This window comes from Fukomys damarensis, unplaced genomic scaffold (genome assembly GCF_012274545.1).
Source record: "Fukomys damarensis isolate Sample0158 unplaced genomic scaffold, DMR_v1.0_HiC HiC_scaffold_11, whole genome shotgun sequence".
NCBI classification, from domain to species: domain Eukaryota; kingdom Metazoa; phylum Chordata; class Mammalia; order Rodentia; family Bathyergidae; genus Fukomys; species Fukomys damarensis.
Genome location: NW_022900923.1, coordinates 20894869 through 20918046, shown reverse-complemented (window position 1 = coordinate 20918046; position 23178 = coordinate 20894869). Strand labels below are relative to the sequence as shown.

The 23178-nt window shown below is 33.4% G+C and overlaps 1 protein-coding gene across 1 annotated transcript in view; it reads right to left on the bottom strand.

The window, feature by feature from the left end:
* The window catches only part of Rasal2 (RAS protein activator like 2), a 299612-nt gene that overhangs the window by 210750 nt on the left and 65684 nt on the right, over positions 1–23178 (bottom strand). Inside the window, exon 2 of the mRNA XM_010630221.1 lies at positions 17505–17566. The gene's annotated coding sequence lies outside the window, so the exon portion shown is untranslated. The remainder of the gene's footprint in view (positions 1–17504; positions 17567–23178) is intronic.

Sequence of the window (23178 nt, the reverse complement as noted above, 5' to 3'; positions counted from 1 at the left end):
CTGTTGGTTTCCACAGCCCCATGCATCTCTATCATAGCTATAGTTGTAACTGTAAATTTCCTTCTAAGATTATAAGCCAATGCTTATTTTACCCACTAGGATGTAATATCCAGGCTTCTTTTCATTCTCCATAGTGTGCATAGCCCTTGGCAAGTTTTCTAAGCAAATAAGTATTTGTTGCATTAATCAAAAATGATAAAGAGCTTAAAAAATTACTTAATTTCATATACACAGTTAGAAAGGTTTGTGACCACGTATTTGAGTCTAACATTATCTCTGACACCATTAAGATCACATCAAAATAGAGCTCATTAGGGGAAGGAGTCAAATACATAGCAGTGAGATATTTTTCCCACACCAGGTGCTTTTTCTTTCTTTTTTGAAATTTTTAGTAGGTGCCTGTTTGCAGTACACAATCATTACATTCCTCATGGGGAGTGGATACATGTATACAACACATTTTAATTCTTTTCTCATCCTCTTCCCCTGACTCCATCTCTTGGCCCTCATCCCTTTTGTAAAAGATCTATCACCCTATTTCCACGCTTTTTAAAGCACACGAAACAGAACTGGAGGAAAAGAAATAATGTGAAATAGGAAGTGGAAAAGGAAGAAGCAGGAAATGCTATTTTAGTTATTAAAGCAAAAAATTACCCCCCAGAAACATCTATTTAATGGTAGCTTTAGGCTGGTGAGGAAGAGCAGGATGCTGGAGGGTGACGGCTTAGGACAGCAGCATTTTTCTGGGGTGAGAGGTGTGATGAACCCATCACACAAAAGGTTTGTTCTTATAAAGTACTATATAACCTGTGAAGTGCTAATAAGTATAGTTGAAAAATAGGTTTGAATCATTTAGAAATGCACATTGCAAATTCAAAAACAACAAATAAAAATGTGAACAAAAAAGCATTTAACTGCTATGCTACAAAATAAGAAAACTCAATTAAACACAATGCTTAATTAAAACCACTAAAGAGAAAAAAAGTAAAGTACAAATACTGTATATGAACAAAGTACAAGGGTAGTGAATTGAAAATAGTAACAAATACAATATTAATTCAATTACATCAATAATCACTTTACACGTCACTGGCAAATATTAATTAAAAGACAGGCACTGTTCAAGTACATCAAAAACAAAGGATCAACTATACATACATTGTCTGTAAGAACCCTTCCCCCTTTTAAGTGCTATGTATACCAGGCAAGCACTCTACCACTGAGCTACATCCCTAGCCCAAGAAATCTATTTTGAATATAAACATACATACAGAAAGACAAACCATGGAAACACAAAAGAAATGCTAATTTCAGACAGAGTAGACTTCAGAGGAACAAAAATTATCAGTGGTAGAGGGACATTATATAAGGATAAAGGACACAATTCTCTAATTAAGACAATCCTTAATGTGTATAATCCTAACAACAAAACATTCCTAGGTACTGGGCTATGCTATAATGATCACTAATACCTGCACTGTGGCAATGAACCTGGATACCTTTCCCTCAGCTTTGTTCTCATTCCTGTCTTGTTGTCCTGCACCAATATGCATATAGCCAATTCTCAGTTATTTGAGATTTTCCATCTCTCTCTTCAAACCCCCCCTTCTCTCCTTTTGAGACAAGAAGTAGAAATTTATAGAGTTGCAAGGAAAAATAGATGACTTCACTATTATAGCTGGAGAGTTCAACATTCTTCTATCAGAAATGAACAGATCCAGCCAGCAAAATATCAGTAGGCACATAACTGAACTCAATAGCACCAGTAATCAAGTAGATAAAACTGACATCTATGGAATATTACATCCAATGATAACAGAGTACACATTCTTCCCATGGTCATATGGAATAGTGACCTAGATTCTGAACCATAAAATAAAACAGCAAATTTAGAAAAGCAGAAATCATCATCTGCTCTCAGAACACACCAGAAATAAACTAGAAATCAGGAAAGATAGATAGCTGGACAATTCCCAAACACCTGGAGATTAAGCAACATATACCAGGTAGATCAAAGAAGAAAGTAATCTTGAGAAATTCTAAAATATTTTGAACTAAATAAAAAATAAAAATACAACTTATTTATGGAACAGTGGAAACTACTTATAGGAATATTTATAGCACTGAATACATATCTTAGCAAAGAAGGTCTTAAATTAATAATCTAAGCTTTCCCATCTTAGGATATTACAAAAAGCAGACTAGGAACAAAATAAACAAAAGGGATACTAAAAATTATGGCAGAAATTGAAATCAATTTTTAAATGAGAAAAAAATAATTCTGAAATGATTTCTCACTAAACAGAATGATGGCAAACAAGTATATAAAAAGTGCTCTATATCATAAGGAATCCTAAGTTTAAACAATGATGTATCACATACCCATCTGAATGGTAAATATTCAAAGTCTGAAAAAGATGTCCAACAAGAGGAATTGTCATTCAATGCTGGTGGAAATGCAAAATAGTATGATGACTTTGGAAGATAGTCTGTCATTTTTTTACAAAGCAAACATGTTTTTAATGTACAATCTATCAATTGCTCTCTTTAGTGTCTACCCAACTGTAAACTTGTGTCTACACAAAAAACTCCATACATATGTTTAAATCACATTATTCACATTTACCAAAGCTTGGCAACCAAGATGCCCTTCAATAGGTGAATGTATATGGAAATTTTCATACATTCAAACAACAGAATATTATTCAATGTTTAAAAGAAATGAGATATCAAGCTGTGAAAATGCATATTACCAAATAAAAAAGTCAATCTACAAAAACTACGTATTGTATGATTACATATTAGTTGGAATTAGTTTACGTTCTAAAAAGACAAAACTATGTAATAGGAAAAAAATCAAGGATTGCCAGGGGTTGGAGCATTAGGGACAATAAAGGATGAACAGGTAGAGCACAAAAGACTTTTAAGACAGTGAAAATGCTCTGCAAGGTACTGTAATGGTGGATACATATCATCATACATTTATGTAAACCCATAGAATACATAACATCAGTAATAAACCCTTATGTAAACTATGGACTTCAGGTGATAATGATATATCAATGCAGGTTCATCCATCTTAAAAAATGTGTTACTTTTATGTAAGATAGTGATAATAGGGCAGACAGTAGTGAGAAACTAAGAGTATATGACAAAATCTTGTATTTTCTGCTGTTTTTGTCAGTACAATATTGCTCTAAAAATAAGACCTAATTTTTAAGAACTGAAGTGCCTCTTACTTGCTACTTTATGATACCCATAAAAAACTTTTACTTTATTATAATCTTTTTCTAACTTTATTACAATCTTTGAACATTAACTCCCTTAACTTTTGATTTCAAAAGAATAGTTCAAAACTAATAACAAAAATTGCAACCACTATCTAAATTAGATAACCAAAATTGGACAACCAACAAAATATTAAATATAAGTTAATAATAGAGGGCTGAGTAGGTAAGCTATATTTTACTTTTACTGTAAGTATTTGCTGAACTAAATAGAATTTTTTAATTACTGTTGTATTTGTTTTGAGACGTGGTCTTGCTGTGTAGTTCAGGCTGACCTTGAGCTCACTGTGGAGCCCTGGCTGGCCTCAAACTCAAAGTGATCCTCTTGCCTCATCCTCCCTGAGTATTGGGATTGCAGGTGTGTTCCATATTGCCCTGAAATAGTTTTTTGAGACAGGGTCTTGCTATGTATCCAGGCTTGCCTTGAACTAACTGTGGAGACCAGGCTGTTCTTGAACTCATGGCAAGGAGTGCACCATCACCATGCCTGGCTAAAACATTCGCCTCCCCCCCACATTACATTTATTGGTACATTTTAGGTATATAATACCAAAACATTCTTTTTTAGACAAAAATGGTAATAAATCAAATAAATCACATTCTTTCTTTTAATTTTATAATGTTAGTTTTACGGGTGCAGATATCTTCCTTCCTTCCTTCCTGGGTTACAAATTGAGAGCTAGTAAACACAGTCATTAGGTACAGTAATAAAGTCACAAATTTCTTCTCTGGCTTATGAAATCAGTCTCATTACAAAACACACTGCATGTCAAGGACAGCATCAGGTCTGTTTGTTTATTTCACAAAGAAGACTGTGAGTAAAAAATACAAAGTGAATGTGATCATGAGGTGCTATACAAGACTGTACCAGTCTACAACTAAATGTGAGAGAGAGTTGGTCTTTCCTAAAAAGTTTTAAATTAACCCAATCTTTTCTTCTGATTGTTAACTTCTAAAATGCTTATTGCAATTAAAAGTCTCAGGAGCATTTTCATTCTCCTGGAGGCTATCATTTATGATTATAGTTTAGGAGTAAATATGATAGAGTAAATATAGAAAATATATTCCAATGAGGAGATTCAGTTACTCTGCTGAAATTATTTTGCAAAAGAACAAATCTTTATTCTCTTGAATCTTTTTTCTCATATAAATAATGCATTCATATTTTGATCTTTAGTAAGGTTACATGGATACTACAAAGTTCTCCTGGTTTAATTCCTACTCACTGATTCAATGATAATCCTTTGTGTCTTTGGCTAATTAAAGAAGCTAGAGGAAATTTTCCTCTATTATCAAAGTTGACAAATTTAAATGAAGTAGACATTTAAAATGTTTTCCCATTTTTATTTTTATATTTCATTTTATTATTATTATTTTTGTACCAGGGATCAAACTCAGGTACTTTGCTTCCTGCTTCCTCATTTTTAAAGAGGAGGAGCAGAGCTGGGAAAAAGAAACTAGTTTTATGACCTATTGAGACTTTCTAATCTATCTTGCAGAAAAGTCCTTGCACCCAAGTTTTATAGTCAGGTGAACCTGGTGTATTAGTAAAGTAATACTTGCTGTTCTAACAAACACTTTTACTTTGTTTTTGTTCTTTTGGATTTATCTTTGCAGTGAGGTCAAACCCAGGGCCTGGTGCATGCAAGGGAAGCCCTCTATTACTGAGCCAACCCTCAAGTCTTACTCTTACCTGTTACATATTGAGCTTTTGTTTTAAATATCTAAAGTGAAGTTTGAAAACACCTGACTAAAGCAATAGCAAAGGTACCATAAGAAGTTAGCCACCTATAAATTCTTGACCCAGATAATTAATATGTCCCATTTAATATGCTATCTGCCTGGAAGTGAGATAATCTTATTAGGTTACAACCCTAGATAGCCTTTACTAGGTGAAAGCCAATGCCATGTTTTCTGTCGAAATATATCCTGGCTATTCAAAAGGTGTTTGATTTTTATCTTTTGGCTTAGTTTTCAAGTGTTTTCTATGACCTAGTTAAATGAGGTTTCCAAATACCCAAGCTCCAAATAAGTCAAAGTTACTGTGTATGTAGCTGCAGTAACTAGCACTGCAAAAAAAGGCATCAGTCATCTTGCTTATCTCCATGAATTTAGGTAGAAATATACTCTTTTCAGGGTTCAATTCCATTTTCTGCCTTAAAGTATAAAATATATAAAGTCTACATACATAAAGCCCAATGAGTTGGCGTGTATGTGTATTCATTTACCATCATAACATGTATTTCTAATTCCAGAAGGCTTCTTTGTACTCCTTTCCAGTCTACCACTGCCCCCATCCTCCAAAATCTGAAGGTTACTATTATTTTCATTTCTGTCAAACACTAGTTTTATCCACTTTTGAAATTAACATTAATAAAATTATACAGCATACAATCTTTTTTCTGCTTTCTTTTGCTTACCATTATATCTGATTTATCCACATTATTTTATATAACAGTAAGTTAACTCTTTTTGTTGTTACTTCATATTCATGTCACAATTTAACTGCTCTACTGTTAATGGGTTGTATCTAGTTTTTAATCAAGGACAAAGCTACTATGTATACTGCTATAGTTTTTTAGTGGACATCTGTACTCCTTTTTCATAGCTGCACAGTATCACTAGGCAAAAAATTACTTGTCAGAGACTACACATGTTGAACTTCAGTGGAATTAACCAGTTTTCCAAGGTGTCTAAACCTAGTTAGGAATATAAATAGTTAAATGAGCTTGAAGATAGTATCTAGTACTTTCAAATATTACAAAAATTACATACAAACTTTATCAAAAAAATCATCTCATTGTGTAGTGGTGATATCTAATGAACAACATTCAAAGACCTTCAATGTTATAAGGAGTTAAATTTAAAAAAAAAAAATCAAAGTTTAAATCAGACCTGCCAATTAGCTTGACGAGGCAGGTGAGGCAAATGAGGCTACCTTTCAAAGAGGTCTGCTTTTGGAAGAAAGGGCAAACTTGAGCCAGGACAATCTCAGCAGTAGGTAGACTTGACTAAATTGTTCTGTTCTGAAAAGGGTCAGAAAGGCTTCTAAAGAATTTTGTTCCTGGTAAAACAGGATTACCTGATTATCCCTATTCATAGCAATGAAATCCTGTAATCTCAAAGAGCCTTTAATAAGAAGTACTAACAATCAACTCAAAGAAATGGGCTTTGCTCAAATTTTTACATTTGCTTGAAAATACAGTTGACCCTTGCACAATGCAGTAGTTGTTTGCAGTGAGTAGTCAGGGACATCAAGCTCAATGCAATAAAAAAAAAAATCTGCATATAACTTTTGACTCCCTCAAAATTTAATTACTAATAGACTGCTGTTGATCAGAAGCCTTACCAGTAACATAATGGATATTATATTGTATTACTATAATACAGCATGTATTATATTCAGTGAAATATACTGTCTATGTTTAAATTTCTCAACTTCATGGGAGCTTTATAACTACAATTATAATGTTGATTACATTTTTTCTTTTATCTAAAAACAGCATTTTCCCATTTCTTACCCTTGTTCTTTTACATTATTTGTCAGACTGGAAAAAAAACAAATTTTAAATCCCTCTATATATACCTACAAATATGATAGAGCCATTTCCTGTTAATGGCAGCCACACGGACCACTGACAAACCTAAAGCATGTGAGAAATAATCTCAAATTTCTTCATTTCTCAGATTATTAGCAACCATAATTAATACACAACTCATCTCATCTGTCTGGGATTATTTACTATATTGCCAATTCTTACCCATTCCCTCATACTAGTTTTTAAATGTGTGAGCTAATATGAGCCAGTTAGAAGGTCATAAACCCACATGAAAGGAACAAATAGACAGCAATCTGAAAATGTTGTTTCTATATTTGTTTGGTTATTTATGCTTATTATGTATGGTTCACTGCATTATGTTTTTGGTGAGTTTTTCATAATATAGTAATTAAACACATACTTAGTACATTCTACTTTGTAATGGACTAACCAAATTAAACATTAGTTCTGCTATTTTTTTGGCAACTTCTACAATTTTACAAGGTTACTTTAACATTTTACTGTACACATTCTTTCTCAAAGTGCAGATCATTTCAACATGTACTAGAACTGTAGATGTCCAGATGAAGAAGGAACTTCTTCAGAAACTATATACAGTATCTCCTTTCACAATTCACTATGACTTTTAAGTGGGACAGAATAAAAAACAAAAATCAAATCAAAACATTCATTTAAGACCTCAAAAGACACTCTTTTGTATTATTGGATTGGTGCTAAGGACTGGGGAACAACAGTTTGGAAAAACATAGGCACAAATCACTAGTAGTGTAGGTTGATTAGTGCAAAAATATAAGTACATGCAGAATAATGGGGGAAATTGAAATCACACACTTCATGGGAAAGCAGATGAAAGAAGCTCTACAGAAAAAAGAGTCAGACAATTTCCCCAGGTTTTATAGGACAAAGGGTTTTCATTTCAAGGGGAAAGATGTTGAAGAAACGCATTCCTCTCAAAGAGAACTATATGGGCAAGGATACAAAGACAAAATCCAGCATTATGCATTTCAAGACCTGATAGGAGACTAGAGTATTTAAAGCAAGGCAATGGGAGACAACACATCAGAGGTTGATCAACAGAGGATGAGTGAGTCTTTTTTATACTACAGAATTTGGACATCATCTTACAAATAATAAGAAAGTACTGGAAAAGTCTAAGTTGGTTAGTAATGTGATCATATTTGTACTTTTCTAGAAAGCTCACTCTGCTGATAGGAAATGAGACTGGCATGGGATATGGATCAATGCAGGGATTCCAGCTAGGGTATTATTGAAAGTGAAATAATGAGAACCCCTAGTAACAGAGTAGAGTCAGTGATCCCATTTCTGGCTATAAGACATATCAAAGATTTAAGGTATCCAACAGTTAACCAGACTGAGAAATTCCCTGTTAAAAACAACAATCTAAAGAAGTGAGCCGGCCACTAGGGACAGTTTTCTAGCTTGGGGACCTTCCAGTATGTTTGTGTTTCAATCCTTAAAGCAATGGAGCCAGCTGATTATGGACTGAGATCTCTGAAACTATGAATCAAAATGAAATTTTCCTCTTATAAGTTACCTTGGGTATTCTGTCACAAGGGGGAAAAAGAATACAAATAGCATGATTAAAAGAAAAATTGTCAGTAACTTGTATTCTTTTACAATCACAATAATAGTCTTGGGACAATGGATCCAGTGTCTTTAATTCAGAGTCCATCATAATTAGCTTCTGTTTGTTTTCTGGACATACAACCATCATATTTGAAAGAAACATCTAGAAAATACTGTGTAGTCTGTAGAGTAATTTTGTTTAGTCCAGTGTTATAAAAACTAATCGTTGGATAGTAAGCATCTGATACATTGTCATAGAACTCTATGAGGTAGATTTTTAAAGATAAACTTCACTCCCAAAGCTTTATCATAAGAACCAGAACAATAGTTTTTAAGAGCTAAAGCAATATTTAGCAAGAGGTAGAGTAAAAACTGAAGCACAAGCCTAGAAACTTGTAACCCTTGTATTAATTCATATAGTACATTAGTGGAAAGATCATTTACAAGTAGCTATTCAAATGCAGTTAATTAAATAGAAAATATTTGATAGACTTCTACTATGGGGAAAATACTGTTGACTGCTGGGAAATTAGAAGTGGTCTAAGTTGTAGGATAGAATAAAAGCTTTAAGGTCAGAGAAAGATGAAATCTAGCTGGTCTCAACCACATGTCTTATCTGCCTGTCATTAAGCATATTATTCAATACCTCTTAGTTTTACTTTACAAATAAAAATGAGACTACTATAAAGTGGAAAGGTATTATGTACATGTACCTGTGCTGAGTAGAACAGGAGCAATAACTGAGTCAGGTTTTAAAGTATATAAATAAAGCAATATTCAGTGTGCAGTTGGTCCTTCCTATCTGCAGAGTCTGTATCTGGAACCAACCAACCAAGCACCAAAAATGCAATGAGGATAATGATAGTTGCATCTATAAGTAATCTAGAGTTTATTTAAAGTATTTAGGAAGACATACATAGGTTATATGTAAATACTAGTCCATTTGATGTAAGTAACTTGAACACAAAAGGATTCTGATAACTTTAGTGGGTCCTGCAGCCAATCTCCCACGGATATTTAAGGATAATTATAGTCAAAATTACCATTGAAAATTCTTTTTTTTTTTTTTTTTTTTTTTGTACCGGGGATCGAACTCAGGTCCTTCTGCTTGCAAGGCAGGCACCAGAACCATTAAAAATTCTTAAATCACTCAAACTACAATTTAACAATTACTATCTCTTACAGAATTCTATTTTGATTTGTCATCATTTAGCAACGACAGTATCACAGAAGGCTGCATAGTGTGCTGAAAAATGTCTATTATAATCTCAGAAACTCAACAGGCTGAGGCCGGAGAACTACAAGTTCAAGACTGGCCTGGGAAACTTAGTGAAACCTTTTCTCAAAATAAAAAAATAAAAAGAGAGCTAGAAAGATAGCTTAGTGATAGAGCACTTGCCTAGCATGCATGAGGCCCAGTAATACACACACACACACACACACACACACACACACACACACCCCAGAAAATTATCACTGTTTGTGAGGGTGAATCAATATATGTAATCGCCAAAGGAAACCAAATGATCAATTTGTTATAGCAGAAGAACCTAAAATTGCTGGGATATATTCTCTCAAATGTGATCCAGATTCAAATACTATCTTCAGTTGCTTCCTGTTTAGCTATAGAAAGTTGATCCTATTAAGAAGGATTTTAATTTCTTTTAAAGTTTCCCTGATTCTCCAGTTGTGACTCAATCTGGCTATGCCTATCTGCCTTCTGCCAGGGATCAGCTTCTCTATGGGAACTGGAAATGTGCACATACCCAAGAAGAGATGCAAGAGTCTGAACTTTCCACAAAGTCAGTGCCAGCATCCTAGGCCTTTAGACTTCTGTACTTCTCGCTCCTAAACCAGTCACTAAGAGATGGAATGCAAAGGAAAAAGTTGTGTAGCCTCAGAGAAGGAAATACTACAACTACAACTTATACATTCATTTGAATAATTGAACACACATTAAAGGTAGAAGACTACAGACCTCTAAATTCTTATCATTTCTGCTTTTGTAGATTCATTTACAGTTCTGGAAGCCTAATCTGTCCCTTTATTAATGGATGCTTAAGCTAAGTCCACATTATATACAACTGGTCTTACTATTTAAAGAAAATATTAAATCTACTTCATATTGATATAAATAGGCCATACATATATAATGGCTATGCTTATGACAGACTGTTTCAGAAGAAACAAAATTTCAAAAGCAATCCACATTTCAACACTTTTAAAATAATTTACATACATTTTTAAAATGTCCTCATGTTTCTACCTAATGCATTTTATTTCGTATTTTAATTTTAGGTATTTCTAAATTACAAAATTATAATCTCCTGATGCAGCTCCACCGTATTCTCCAAGTACCTAGCAGAGTACACAGTATGGTGTCTTTCAATACATATATAAATAAATCAAGCAGTATGACAGGATACCAATCTTTATGGTTGGAAGGATAGAAAGGAGAAGAAAAAGATGATACAGAACAAAGAACATTAAAATTCTTGGGACATTAGTTTCCAACTCCTATTCCCATCCTCACTCCCTCATCCCTCACTGCCAAAAATTACCTTAACTAGTGATTCTAGCAAGTTACCTCAAGTGGTTTGAGTTTTGTTTTGTGTACAGATACCCTCTGCCATTACTGTTTTAAGCTTAGGGAATGTATGCATGTGTTTATCAAGGATTCTTTTTATAAGAATTTTATTTGTTTAGTCTAACTTTTAAGAGCAATTATCTTTGTTTCTTTCTACAAAATGAAGTTTTACTTTATACAATATGTATTGATATTAAAGACTCACAATATTACTGCAATTTATTCATTCATTTCTTATGTCACTCAAAAAACAGATGTTGTGATGTTTTACTATGTGCCACAAACTTGTCTGGGCCCTTATCTCGTAAGGACTGTTTTTACATTTTACTTAAATGAAATAAATAGATATAACAGTTAAAATAGTGGAAATTCCTTTGGAATGCAATAAGAGAATAAGGGATGGATTACCCAAATTAGCTTAGGGAAGCTTTAAAGAGAAGGTATTACTTGTACTAAAAATGGGCAGGAAAGAATTGGTACTTACTGCAAGCAAATATATACATAATAGAAGTAAATTTTATTTCAAATAATTTCCTTTGAATTTAATACTACCCTAAGTTTGGTTCTCAAGCTATCAAGGACCATAAACTATTAGAATACAAAAATATTTTTATGATAATACAAAATAGATAATAAATATTCAGAAACCTATATAATGTGAAAGTAATTGCATGCCTGCTGAATCTAATAAAAATTATGGCTTGCTTTTTCTATGTGTTTTACTTTGTTATTCATTTTATTGTACATTACAAAAGTACTGGTTTACAACAGATTGAAAATTTTAAAAAGCACATACAGCTTAAGAAGAGCCATTATTAAAACTTGGAAACACCCAATTGCCCATCAACTGGACACTGGATAAAGATGTGGTTTTTCTATGTAATACAGTATTACTCGGCCATAAACAATTAGAAACTAAAGACATTTATAGCTAAACAGATGCACACTGAAGCCATAATCTTAATTGAAATAAATAGGACACACATCTAAATACCAAATAGTTTCTCTGGTCTGAAAAACTAAAAGTGTAAATAAGGTTCAAATTGTATATGAGATAATGTGAAATAAGAAGAAAAGGGCTAAATGAGTAGAGGAAGTGGGAAAGGTAGGGGAAAGGAAAGAAGGGAAAAGAAAAAATATGAGAAAAGGAAAAAATGGAAACAAAGTCTTTGTAAATAGGAAGGGTGGGGGGTGAAGGGAGGACGGGGTATGGGAAAAAAAATAAGAACCAAGATACATCATGTAAAGGTACAAGATCCCAATGATGAATGTAACTGTACTGTATACCTAAAAAGTATCAATAAAATTGAAAAAAAAAGCTATTATTAAATGGATCTAATTCTGACTCTAACTGTTAAGTTATTCCAGCTTTTAAGTTCTTTTTAGATACACAGTGTATTCCAAAAGGCTTTTAAACTATTTCAGAAAAAAAAAGTTTCTTTTATCATTTAGAAAATAACCTACTTTAAGGATCATTCTTAAAATTTTTGCCATGATGACCAAAAGTATTTAATTTAATTTTTCTAATATTTGAAGACATTAATTCTTACAATTCTTTTGTGTGGCAGGTCTGTCACTTCTGTGAAATCAACTTTAAAGAACTGAAGGGCAGTCTTGTTACCTATGATTGAGAAACTACATAAACATAAGAAAATAAAAAATTATGGTGAGATGAAAAAGAAAATAAACATAGATTAGACTCAGTTTTTTGCTAGCCAAAAAGGAACATCCATCAAGGAACAGGATGTATAGAATACATCAGGGTCTTAAGCTCATTTTACAGGTAATTCTTGGGAAGGAGAGGAGGATGGCCCGTGAAGTGCAGAATGTTTGGTAGTATTCCTGGCATCTACTCAGTAGAAGCTAACAACACTCTTGCCCCAGTCATAAAAATGGAAAACGTGTCTCCAAATATTGCTCTGAGAATCACTGGTCAGCAGTGTAGAACATAAGTTTTATGTTCTAAAGTAGAACACAGAGTAGCTGCCCTAGTGTGAGAAACTGAAAGTACAAATAAGGACTATAAGGTATAATAGATAATGTGAAACAGGAAGAAAAGGTACAGAGGAGAAGGGGAAGTGGGGAGGGGTAAGGGAAAAGAAAGAAGGGAGTAGAATTAGTATGAGAAAAAGAGAAAATGGAAACAAAGTCTTTGCAGGCAGGGAGGGATGGAGGGGTTGAAGGGAGGATAGGGAATGGGCAAAAAATAAGAATCAAAATGAATTATGTAAAGGTGTAAATTTCCAACGAGTGTCATTATAATACCACAGTGATATATGCACACCCATGTTTATAGCTGTAGTTTGTAATAGCTAAATCTTGGAAACAACCCAAATGCCCATCAACTAATGAAAGATTTTAAAAAGATGTGGGGTTTTTTGTTTTAATACAATGGAGTATTATTCAGCCATAAAGAAGGATAGGTTTAAGACAGTTACAGCTAAATGGATGCACCTTGAGAAGAGCTATTACGAAAACTTGGAAGCAACCCAATTGCCCATCAACTGGAGAATATATAAAGATGTCATTTTTCTATAAAATGGAGTATTAGCCATAAACAAGAAACTAAAGACATTTATAGATAAATGGATGCACATTGAGTCCATAGTCTTTTATTATTGTTTTGTTTTTTGGTTTGTTTGTTTGTTTGTTTGAGACAGGGTCTCACTATGTAGTTGAGAATGACCTGGAACTATGTAGCCCAGGCTGGTCTCAAACTCACAGCAATCCTCCTGTCTCAGCCTCCCGAGTGCTGGGATTACAGGCATGCGCCACTATACCTGGCAGAGGCCATACTCTTAAGTGAAATAAATTGGATACACATGTGTAAATATTGCTTTGTCTCTCTGGTATGAGAAACCAAAGTGTAAATGAGGATCAAAATGTGTAACAGATATTATGAAACAGGAAGAAAGTGTTCAGTGGTAAAGGGTACTTGGGGAGGTGAAAAAACAAGGAAAAAATGGAAACTAAGCTTTTGTAAATGAGAGGAAGAGGGGCTGAAGGAAGGAGACAGGAAAAAAGAGGAATCAAGATATATCATATACAGCTACAAATTCCCTATGATTTGGTCATTATGCATATCTAAATTATACCAATAAAATTAATTTTTAAAAATGATACACAAATGCCAGTGATTTTACCTATTTCCACAAAGTCCTATGACTTTATGACTTCACAATTAAGAGTGTGTTAGACAAATTTTTATTGTCAAACTTTCTTATTGTCAAATTTCTATTAACAATACCTCAAATAACTTAAAAAGAGAAAAGGTTGATGTTGGTTAACTGTTTAGAAGTTTTAGCCCATCGTCCCTTGGCCATGCTGCTTTGGGCCTGTGGCAGCAGTTAACCATGATGGAAGTGCTCAATGATCACTTGGACATTGTAAGATTATAAATGAATGTCAAAAATCATACTCTGCCTACAAATTTGATAACGCAAGTGAAAAAAATTCCTTTAAAGAAAATTTACCAAAATTTACAAGACATAATCTTAATAATCTTATGTTAAAGGTATTGAATAATAATAAACACTCTTCCAAAAAATCAAAACACTAGATACAGACAGGTTAAATGGTGAATTTGACAAAACATTTAGGAAGCAATACCAATTTTCCACATTCTTTAATAAAAAACAGAAGCAGAAGTAGTCAATGAAGCCAAAATTACCTTACTATCAAAGCTATCCAGGACAGTATCAAAAAGGAAAACCATAGAACAATATCACTTATAAAGATCTTCAACAAAACACTACTAAAGCCAATAATTTATTTTTTTAATTATATATGACAACCACGTGGGATTCCAGGTATGCAAGGTTGATTCAACACTGAAAAGAATGAAAATAATCTGGCACATGAACAGGGTAAAGAAGAAAAAAATCATACAATCATATCAAGCAAAGACAAAAAAGCTGGGAGAAAGTCCAATGTCCATTCAAAACTTTAAAAAAAACTCTCAGGAAATTTTCTTAACTTTACAGAGAACATCTACAAAATAACATGTAACTAACATCATACTTAATGGTGAGATACTGAATACATTCTCCCTAATGAGGCAATACAACAAGAATGAGCTCTCTCACCATTTCTGTTTACAAAGCTGCCAAAAGACCTAACTAGAGTTATAAGACATTACTACGATTGGGATATGGCATGAATGTATACCCCAAAGGTTCATGTGCTGAAATTTAGTCTTGTAAGGTATTAAAGGAATGAAAACTTGATCCAACTATGGTGTGTAGAGGTGAGAGTGAGACCTCCAAGCGACAATGAAGATTATAAGGTCACAAGAGGAGAACCCTGTGACTGAATAATGGTGGCTGGGTAAGAAAAGAAAGACATCACACATGTGCATGCTACCGGTATTGTTTGAGACAAGGTCTTGCTAAGTTGCCCAGGCTGGGCTCAAATTTCGTTTTTTCTTTCTTTTTTTTTTTTTTTTTTTTTTTTTTTTTATTGGTACATTTTAGATATACAGTACAGTTACATTCATCATTGGGATCTTGTACCTTTACATGACAGGTCTTGGTTCTCATTTTTTCCCCTTATCCCTGCCCTCCCTTCGCCCCCACCTTCAGGGCTCAAACTTTTGATCCTTCTGCCTCAGCCTTCCAGAGTGCTCAGATTACAGATATATGCCACTGCATTCAGTTAAAGATGGATGAATTTGAAATTCATAATACTAAATTTTAAAGGCCAGTTTTTAAAATGTGGACCTAGAGTATTTTTTAGTGACAGAAAGTAAGGACATGTTCAAACAAAAGCACAATGATGAAGTATGTCAAAGGCACAAGGATCCAACTAAAAGAGTACCCCACAGCCAAAGCTCGCACAGTTTAACTAACAAAATATACAAAGTACTATTGGATAATAACCCAAAGAAATAAACATTTATATGCCCACCATAATAGATAGATAAACAAATTTTTAAAAACTTGGGGTAGTGGAATAGACAAATGTCCTATGCAAAACAATTTCAAATAATTTTTGTAGGTACTCCACCACCAAGGAGGTGGAGCAAACATTCAGTGTTGATGAGCACAGAGATTTCCTTGGGGGGAAAATTCAGTAAAAACTAAGCAAATATAATGAAAGCATAAACTTCAATTAGTAATAAACAATATTAATACAGCTCACTAATTGTAGTGAATGTACCACATTGATGTAAATGATAATGATAGGGAAACTGGGTGTGGTAAGAGAGTAAGCATCTTGGTAATTTTTCTATAAATCTAAAACTATCCTACGATTTAAGGCTTTTTCAAACCATGAACAATTAGAAACACAAAAAGCGGGTTCATTGAAAAGATTAATAAATTTAAAAACCACTAGATAAATAAATCAAGAAAATCGTAAATGAAATGGGGACATCACTACAGATTCTATAAACAGTAAAAGAATAAGGAAATTTTATGAACAGCATTATGTCATTAATTCCAAAAACTGAGGCGGAAGGAAGGTATTTCCATTTCTTATCAGGTATGAAAAGAAGGCAGGAAGATTAAATGTCAATGGTTTCTTCCCTGAGACTAACTCAATGTCTTTAGCTGTAAACTATGGTTATTTGTATGCAATGTAAATTATGTTTCTTTCTTATTAAGTCTTTTTGCTGGGTTATTTTGTATTTTGTGCACAAACATTTTAGGCAATTTTACTTGAAAAGCTAATTAAAAATAATGGTTAAGGTAGCAATAGTACCTTCTTTTCCTCTTCTCCAGTATATTTTGGTACCAGAAAACTTTGCAAAAATGAGGAAAGAATTATTTCCAAGATTAATAATGCACTGCCTTTCTTATGTGTTGCTGCTTTGTAGCATACCTTTGACTTGGTAGGCATTATGAAGGAAGCTAAATACCATTATGACAACTCAAAATACTTAAGTTAAAATATATGGCTTTTATGAATGAAAAAATGTATAAAGAGAAGCCTGAGATATCTCAAAGCCATATATAATAGGGTGTCCAGATTAAGAAATACTTCATAAATCAAACTGAAGAATTCCACTATCTAGATGTGCTCTGAAATGCTCCCTCTCAATGTTTAAAACAAGAATTTTGTAAATGCTGAGTGTACAATAGCATATTTGGCTTCCTTTTTTACCTTCAGAAAATTGTAGTTATTTTTTGTGTCATGTAAAAGATTGTTATTATCTACTTTGTTGGGCTGTTTGTGTGTCCTGATTTGGTCATTAATGTGAATAAGGGCGAGAAGAACAGATAGTAGTTCCAGGAAGCTTGTCCGAATGCAATTCCCCTTAAGATGTGCTAACCATTATTATAATTTCTGTATGTTGAGCGTCCTCTTGAGAAAGACAAAAACATAGTAGAATGCCACCTATTTTGATAAAAATTGTTATCACTCTAATAAGACCTTTTGTTTTCCTTCCTCCACCTCTAACATGGTTGAACCAGTTGCTTAGGAGCTGAAGCTCCTTTCCTCTTTCTTTTCTCACTTTCCTCACTGTGTCCTCCTTTCTCTTACCTTCTCTGTCTCTTCCAGCAATTTCTGTTCTCCTTAGGTTAAAGAGGCACACTCTGTTATTTCTGTATCCAGTAAAAAAAAAAAAAAAAGAATATGACAAAAAAAGCACAGTAATTAGAATTAGATTGATTTGTGTGAATTCTGACTTTATCATATATGAAAACATATTTTTTATAAGCTTTAGCCAGTGATGGATCAGAAACAGCTTATAATACTGGAGAGTCAATGTGCCTATCTTTTCTTGAGTCCCCTTCCCAGATTTCATACAGGTAATTTCAAATTAGCCATGATGGGAGGGTCATTTATACTACAAAAATAAGCAAAGGCTACAAATCAAGAATTTATTTTTACAAAAAGAACCAGTTATTAAACATCCACTATGATCAGTGGCTTCAGTTTCCACATATCTCAAATAGGGCTAATAAGATAACTGCTGAGAATGTTTTTAAAATTTCAAAACACCTAACATCAGCAAAATATCTAATTAAATGCTAGACACACAAAAAGCATGCAGTATGTAGTTGGTAGCAATACTATTACGGTATCACAAATGCCTGTATTTGGTAACATTATGTATTATGGTTACATAAAAGTTAAGCATAAAATATCTAACAAAGAATGAAACAGGGCACTAGGATAATATTCTAGATTGAAGGAACAGAATGGAAAGGCCCTATGGAGTGAGAAAAGATAATATATTAGAAAAATTGTAATAAAGTAAAAGTTGGCCGGGTATAGTGGCGCACACCTGTAATGCCAGCACTCAGGAGGCTGAGGCAGGATGATCGCTGTTAGTTCAAGACCAGAGTGAACTACATAGTGAGTTCCAGGTCAGTCTCAACTACATACTGAGACCCTGTCTCAGAAAACAAAAAAATGAAATAATAATAATAAAGTAAAAGTATACTAAAGCAAATGAACTTTAGTTTAATAGAGGTGCTAGATTATTTAGCATTTATACAGAACAAATCAGTAGTGTTCCATATTAGTGTAATGTGCCATAATTTTTAATATCTTTTTTTATTTTCCAGGTTCCCTTTAATTATGACTTCTTCTATTGAAGTCATCAGCCATATCCTATAAATACAAACTTTTTGAATAATAACTTGGAAGGATTTAGAAAGAGACTTATAAGGAAGTACTATGAGGTAAGTCAAAGATAAAGTTAATATATTACAATAATATCCCCTTGCCCACAGTTTCAGATACTGTAGCTACAGTTGAGTGTGGTCTGAAAATATAAGAAGTCAACATTGAGAAACAATTCTTAAGTTTAAATTGTATGCCATTCTGAGTAGTATCCCATCCCTCTCCTTTCTCATCAGGACATGAATCATCCCTTTGTCCAGCATGTGTACAAAGCGTGGGCTCCCTGCCCATTAGTCACTACAGTGCCCACATGCAATAATCCCTTATTTTACTTAATAAGGGACTCCTAGCACAAGAGCAGCAATGCCAGTTAGGATATTCCAAAAAGGAGCTTGAAAGTGCTTTGTCTCAATGAAAATGAAACTTTGTGACTTCACAAGAAAAAATTTTAAAATGGCATGTTGAAGTTGCTAAGATCTATGGTAAAAAACAAATCTGTCCACAAAATTGTGAGGGAAGAAATCATTTTACCACTAGTTTTACCACTGCACCTGTAAAAGTTAAAACTACAGTTCATGATGAGTGTTTAATAAGATGGAAAAGGCATTAAATATAGGGTATACTACATGTTTGATATCAAGCACTCACTGGGGGATTGGAATGTACTTTCCAAGAAATAGGAGAGCTACTATAACTACAATTAAGTATATAAAGAACTTTCAGATAGGTGAACTCCTGTTCATTTCTTCTAACAACTAAACCAAGATATTGACTTCCACTGGAAAAGGAGAAATTCAGATTAAGTATGACAAAACAATCTCAAAAATTGTTCTTATATTCAACAATATTTTTCTCTGTCAATGGAATCATACTGAAAAAATAGCAGATTCTTATAAATATTAGGTGGAAGAAATGTCATACTTTCCTAAATGAGGAGGGGAAAAAGAGAGGGTGACCCGTGATCAATCTATCTTGAACTGTAATCCCTACTTATGAATCTTGTTTAGAGTTTCTTTCATTCTTTTAGAACTTCAGAATTTTGAGCAATATTCTTTGTACATAGCTTCTACATAATATACTAACTTGCAATACTTTTTATAAAAATATCCCTTGGAGGTCTCCAAAGTATCTCAAAGGAAAAAAAAGTTTATGAATCTGTCTAGAAAGATGTTTGTCCTCCCTTCACTAAAAAATAACTGGAATTTTACATTAGCCCCATAAAATGAATATAAGGTCCCCGTTTTATCAGTTACATATATCACATAATTATTAAAATAAAATTTTAATATTATTATTTGATTTAAGTGGTTAATACACACATTTCCAAGTCAGGCCTATATATACATTCTTTTATGTTGGTTTAGTCCTTGTATTGAAATTACACTTATATGAAAATCTAATGTCTAAATGTCTACGCTCTTAAGAAGCCCTCAAACTCTTTTAGTTACTGACATAGGTCTTAGAATTACCAATTCAATAAACAATGTTCAACATAAAATCTGGAAGCAACAATCGCAACACAAATTAATAAAGCCCTTCAATAAGAGCTTCAAGTTTTAGCTATGAATAGTTTGAAACTATGGAAATGATGAACATCAAGATTGGAAATGTTTTTCCAGTCTAAAATATAGTTGTGATCTAAGGCATTATTAATTTTAAAAAGTATTTACCAGAATAATTTCAGAATAACAATGTTCTTGGACACCGAAATCAGTTGTTTATATTATGGTAGTAGGGTATTTCCTTGTCTACTTCTTTAGAACTATCTTATACCACTACTTCCTCCTCTAACCCTCCACATTCAACATTATTTTCTTTCTTCAGATTTTCTAATGTATCATACTTCCTCATTACATAGGGCCTTTCCTATTCTATTCCCTCAGACTAGAATATTCTCCAAGTTCCATCTCTATTTAAATTCCGACTCAAACTCACTTCCACAGAGCAGTAGTCCTATAACTCCAAAGGTGTTGTTCCTTTCTAATGTATTCCTTCTGTTAGAAGCATATTCCTTTTCTTTACAGCACTTACCAATTTTATTTATATATTCATTGTCTATGTAACTAAACTGAGGCTCCATGAAAGCTGAACACTATTCATTCCTGCTCACCACTGTCCCCTCAGCATCTAGTATGGTTTCTGAAACATAGTAGATGAATTAATAAAGAAATTATATACACAGATTACTACAGTGTTGCAAGATATGACTCCACAGTAGACACAATTCAAAATATCAGCATAATTGCTGAATCCTAAGTAACACTGATCTAGATATGGTATTAGGAAAACAAGATTATATTGAAGCCTATAGGCCCCACTTCAAAATGTTAACTTCCAAAGATATAATTCAGGCCCATGTTTTTTTTAAAAATAGTATGAAGATTATCATTCTCAGGCAGTATCATATTTTAAATGTACCATACTGTTATACAAACTACTCGTTATCCACTATTCCTTTATATAACTTAAGTAGAAATGGTGATGTAGTTCAATGGTAGAGGACTTGCCTAGTACAAGTAAACCTGAGTACAATCCAAAGCAATGAAATAACTTTTTTAAAAATGAAGAAAAAATTCAGATAGAGAATTGGAAAATACCAACTTTTATAATGGATTTCTATATAAAGCCCTAAGACCTATAATCAAAGATTGCATGGTTTTTCTGAAAGGTATAAATACAACTTATCAATTGTAAAAAGGAGAAAGACTAAAATCATAAGTAGGTAAGATTTGGAAATACTCAATTATAAAGACTATATAGTAGGAGTGTTTTTCTTTAAGTATACCCTAAATAAGTAGCCATAAAAATGTCAGCAAATTACTGAATTTTTAAAGGACAGGCAGGTAACTGAGTATATGGGTGCTAAAAAAATTAAGATTTTATCTTCTATTACTCTCACACACTCTAATAAAATATAAAAATAAAGAACTAGTGGGCCGGGGATTTAGCTCAGCGGTTCGGTGACCTGCCTCACAAGCGCAAGGACCTGAGATGGATCCCCGGTACCAAAAATAAACTATTTGCTCTGATTTTTTTTTTTTTTGGTACCGGGTATTGAACTCTGGACCGTGTGCTTAAGAAGCAGGCGGCAGAACTACTGAGCTAAATCCCCAGCCCTGTTTTGATAATCTTAAATGTTAAATGAAATACAGTATAATAATTAAAATGAATAAATTTACAGAGTCACAATTAACAGATACCATTTCACAAATATTAAAATTAGGGCCAGGGATTTAGCTCAGTGGTGCCACTGCCTGCTTTGCAAGTACAAGGTCCTGAGTTCAATCCCCCATATCAAAAAAAAAAAAAAAAAAAAAAAAAAATTACACCATGGTTTACACATATGTAGTATAAAACATGCAGAAACAGTAATAAGAGTGACTAAAGAAGTAAATCCATGCAATTCATTATCCACCTCTAATATGATGGTATAAACTTCCCCACTGACTGTATTAGAGCAAACAGAAGCATATAGACAAAAATCTCACAAATACAGAGCCCTAGGTACACTTCAACTAACCTGCAGACCTAGCACTATTCCCGCTAAGAGCCTGCAGGTCACATTAAAGATGGAAGGCAGGCATGATGGTGCACGCCTCCTGGGCAATTTAATGATTTAGTGAGATTCTGTTTAAAAACAAAAAATAATAAAAATAATGGCTGGGGATGTAGCTTAGTATGGAGGCACTGTGTTCAATCTGCAGTACAGGAAAGAACTGAAAAACAAAGGCATACAGTATCAATTTTTAAAATTAATTTTATTGGTGCATTTAATGTATATACGATATAATGACACTGATTGTTGGAAATTTGTACCTTTATATAATCAATCTTGGTTCTTATTTTTTCCCCATACCACTGCCCTCCATTCATCCCTCCCTCCCTCCAATCTAGACTTTGTTTCCATTATTTTTTTATTTTCTCATATTAATTCCATTGCTTTATTTCTTTTCCCTTACCCCTCCCATTTCCCTTTCCCCTTTGACCCTCCTCTTTCTATTTCATATTATCTATTATACCTTTTAGTCCTTATTTACACTTTCACTTTCTCATACTAGAGAAACTATTCGGTATTTACATATGTGTGTCCTATTTATATCACTGAGTATCAACTAAATGTGCATCCAGATTTATGTATGTATGTATATGTATGTATGTATGTATGTATGTATGTATGTATGTATGTATGTATTTTTGGTACTGAGGACTGAACTCGGGATCTTGCCCCCGCAAGGCAGGCAGCAGAACCACTGAGCTAAATCCCAGACCCAATGTTCATCCATTTAGCTATAAATGTCTCTAATTTCTCATTTTTTATGGCTCAGTAGTATTTCATTTTATTTTTAAAAACCATATTTTCTTTATCCAGATTCCCATTGTTGGGCACGTGGGCTGCTTCTAAGTTTTAGCTACTACAAACTGTGCTGTTATGAACATGGGTGCCCATATATCACTGCAGTGTGATTCTTTTAATTCTTTAGAGATACGCAGCAAGGGAATAGGTGGGTCAAAAGGGACTTCCAATCCTAAATCTTTGAGGCACCTCCATACTGATCTCCAGTTGGTTGCACCAGTTTACAGTCCC